The sequence below is a fragment of the Penaeus monodon genome, unplaced genomic scaffold (genome assembly GCF_015228065.2).
Source record: "Penaeus monodon isolate SGIC_2016 unplaced genomic scaffold, NSTDA_Pmon_1 PmonScaffold_19660, whole genome shotgun sequence".
Lineage (NCBI taxonomy): Eukaryota > Metazoa > Arthropoda > Malacostraca > Decapoda > Penaeidae > Penaeus > Penaeus monodon.
This window is the reverse complement of record NW_023649327.1, coordinates 1-4332: the sequence shown is the minus strand read 5'-3', so window position 1 is coordinate 4332 and position 4332 is coordinate 1. Positions and strand designations below refer to the sequence as shown.

At 21.4% G+C, this 4332-nt stretch overlaps 1 pseudogene; it reads left to right on the top strand.

Annotated features, from left to right (window-relative positions):
- Positions 1–216: 216 nt before the first annotated feature.
- Positions 217–390, top strand: LOC119569894 (annotated as a pseudogene).
- Positions 391–4332: the final 3942 nt, after the last annotated feature.

Sequence of the window (4332 nt, the reverse complement as noted above, 5' to 3'; positions counted from 1 at the left end):
CATTTCAATTTTTAGCAACTGGTTTTTCTTTCTGTCTCTCTCCCTCTGTCTCCTCTGTCTCTTCCCTCCTCCCCTCTCTCTCTCCTTTTTTAAAAATTTTTTTATATATTTATTATTATTATATAATTAAATTTATTTTAATTTTATATATATCTATTTATTATTATATTTTTATATATATATGTTGTTTTGGGGGTGTGTGTGTGTGTGGTGTGTGGTGTGTGGTGTGTGTTGTGTGTGTGTGTGTGTGTTTTTTGGGGGGTGTGTGTACTTTACACACACCCACAGCCACACACACACACACACACACCCACAGACACACACACACACAAAAATAATATATATTATATATTTTAAATATAATATATATATTATTATAAAATTATAAAATATATAAAATATATATATATATATTCAATAACTTTAAATTTAATATAAAATTAATATAATTTTTTATAAAAATATATATATTTATATAATATATATATATTAATTTTTTTTTATGTTTTTTTTAGTTTTCGTGTGTGTTGGTGTGTGTGTGTGTGTGTGTTGTTGTGTGTTGGGTGTGTGTGGTGTGGTTTGTGTGTGTTTGTGTGCGGGTTTTGGTGTGTGTGTGTGTGTATGGGGTTTGTTTTTTTATTATATTATATAATATATATATTAAAATATATATATATAATATATATATTAAAATATATATTAAAATTATTTATATAAAATTTTTATACTTTAAATTTTTTATAATAGATTTTTATATATAATAATATTTTATATTATATAATATTTATAAAATTTTAATATTATATACATATATATATATAGATTAATTAAAATATATTAATATATATTTATATATATAAAAATAATATAGTATAATATATATATATACTTTAATATTTTCAATATTTAATATAATTTTAAATATATATATTTTATTATATTTTTATTATATATATTAGTGTGTGGTGTGGTGTGTGTTGTGTGTTGTGTGTTGTGTTGTGTGGGTTGGGGTTGTGTGTGGTGTGTGTCGGTGTGTGTGTGTGTCTGTGTGTGTGTTTGTGTTTTTTTGGTGTTTGTATAGACGAAAGCGTAATCACCAAATAAACAGATTAAAGATAGATAAAAAAAAGTTAGTCCCGATGTGGTAAAATGCATTCCACCATCTGGACAAAATTTTATTTCTCCATTGTACTTTTAATCAACAAGAGTGAAAATATTAGGGACCTTGGGGCGAAACCCCGCAGAGAGGTCCTAAAGGGGATTTGAAGTGGGCAAAATCAACTTTAACAGGCATTTTGGGTTTCCAAAATCTGGTGAATGGGTTTAGTTGCATTTTTTATAATTATTGTTTTTTTTTTGAAAGGTGCGCATACCAACACAAACGAGGGAAAGGCATGCATACAAAATCACTATAAACAAATACAGAGACATAGTAGAGTCAAGTTTAAAAATGCAAATAATTTTGCATTTTATAATAACTAAAAAAGACACACACACCACACACACACAACTCCCCTTTTTTTTTTCCCTCTCTCCTTCCCCTTCTCTCTCTCCCTCTCCTCTCCACACACACACATACCAAATTTCCCCTTTTCTCCCTTCTCTCCCCCCTCTCTCCTTCTCTTCTCTCTCTCTCTCTCTCTCCTCTCTCTTCTCTCTCTCCTCTCTTCTCTCTCTCTTTTTTCCCCCTTTTTTTCTTTTTTCTCTTTCCTCTCTTCCCTCTCTCTTCTCTCTCTCTTTTTCTTCCTCATCCCCTCTCTTTCTCCCCCCCCTCCCTCTCTCTCTCTTCCTTCCATCCCTTCCCCCCGTCCAACCCCCCCTACCCCCATCCCCTTCTTTTCCCCCCTTCCCCCGACCCTCCCACCCTCCCTCCCTCCCCTCACCCTCCCACCATCCCTCCTCCTCTCTCTCTTCTCTCCTCACCCTCCCTCCCTTTCCCTCCTCCCCCCCTCTCTCTCTCCTCTTCTTCCCTTCCTTCCCTCCTTTTCTCTTTCTCTCTCTTCTCCCTCACCCTCCCTCTCTCTCTTCCCCTCTCTCTCCTCCTCTCTTCTCTCCCCCCACTAAATCCGGGGCCCCTGTGCCCCAAGGGACCAAATTCCTTCAACATCAAACTCGAAAAAAAAAATGTCTCTTTCACGTGACAAATAGTAGCTACTTTTCTCGTTTCACCCGTGTTGCATCTTTTGTTTTTTCCTGTGGTCTCCGGAGATTTTTTTTTTAATCTTCATTACATTTATTATCGTTGTTGTGTGTTGTTTATTATTATTATTATTATTATTATTATATTATTATTTTTTATTTTTATTATATATTACTGATTTTTTTTTATCATTTATCATTGTCATTATTTTTCTTTACATTTTTTATTTTTAAATTTTATTATTATTATTTTTATTATTTTTATTATTATTATTATTATTATAATAATAATAATAATTTTTATTATTATTTATCTTTTTTTCCCAACATTATTTTTATTCTCCTCATCATTATTATTATCATTATTTTTTTATTATCATAACTATCATCATTACTACTATTATCACACTGTTATTATTATCATCTTTATTATTATTGTTATTGTTTTTGTTGTTATCTTTATCATACTATTATTATTAATATCATTCCCTATTATTTAATATCTTAATTATTGTTATCTTTATTATTATTATTATATTATTATTATATTTTTTTTTATTATTATTATTATTATTATTATATTATTATTTTTTATATAATTTTTTTTATCACATCATCAAAATCATCTTTATTATTTTTTATCGAATTACCATTATCATTTTTGTTTTACTATAATTTTATTACTATTATTAAACTTTTCATTACAATATGTTATTTTCCCTCATCATTTTTTATAATTTTTTTTTTCATCATCTCACTACATACTTATACTATTCATTTAAAGTTATTTTTATTACTGTTTTACTTTTATTTTTTCATTTTTATTACCATTTTTTTATTATCGCATTTTTATTTTATTATTATTATTATTTTTTTTTTATTATTATTATTTTTTATATTATTATTTATTTTTATTATTATTTTTATTATTATTTTATTTTATTATTATAAATTTTAATTTTTTATTTTTTTTAATACAACATAATTTTTAATAAAAATAAAATTTTTTAAAAATAAATTATTTTTTTAATTTTTTATTATATTATTTTTTTTTTTTTTTACATTAATTTTTTTTTTATTATAAAATTTTAATAAATTTTTAAAAAAATAAAATAAATAAAAAATTTATAATAATAATATAATATAAAATTTTTAAATATTAAAATAAAATAAAATATTAATTAACATATTTTATCATATATTACTTTTAATAAATTTTTGGATTAATAAATATAAAAATTTTAATAATAATAAAAATAATAATATATAATGAAAATAAAAAATAAGATTAAAATAATAAAATAATAATCATTTTAAAAATAATTAAAAATAATAATAAAATTTTAATAAAAAAATAATAAAATAAAAATAAAAATAAAAATAAAAATATAAAATATTAAATAATAATAAAAAAAAAAAAAAAAAATATATTTTTTAAAAATTTTAAATATAATATAGTAATTTTTATTAAACCCAACCCCACCCCCAACCCCAATAATTTAATTTTTTTTTAAAATATAATTTTAATAAAAAACTAAAAATAAAAATAAAATAAAAAATAAAATAATAATAAAATAAAAAAAAATAAAAATAGTAAAATAAAATAATTAAAATATATTTTAATATAATAAAAAAGTAAAAATAAAATAACAATAATTATAATAATAATGTAATTAAAAAAATTAAATTTCTATTCACAAAATTTAAATAAAAATTTTATAAAAAAAATTTTTAAAAAAAATTTAAAAAAAAAAAATTTTTTAAAAATTTTTCCCCAAAAAAATTTTTTTTTATATAAGAAATTTTGTTTTTAATTTTAATGAAAAAAATATAATTTTTGAAATTTTTAAAATTTTTAAAAATTAAAAAAAATTTTAATTTTTTTTTTAAAATTTTTAATTTTAAAATAAAAAGTAACCAAAAAAAAAATTTTTGAATTATAATTTAAAATAAAAATAAAAAAATTTAAAACCCCCCTAAAATTTAAAATTTTTTAAAAAAATTTTTTTTTGGAAAAAAAAAAAAGGGGGGGAAAAAAAAAAAAAAAGAAAAAAAAACCCCCAAAAAAAAAAAAAAAAAAAAAAAAAAAAAAAAAATTATAAATAATTAAAAATAAAAAAAAAATTTTAAAATTTATAAAATAATAATTTAAATTATCTAATATAAATTTTTTTTAATTTAAATTTTTATAAT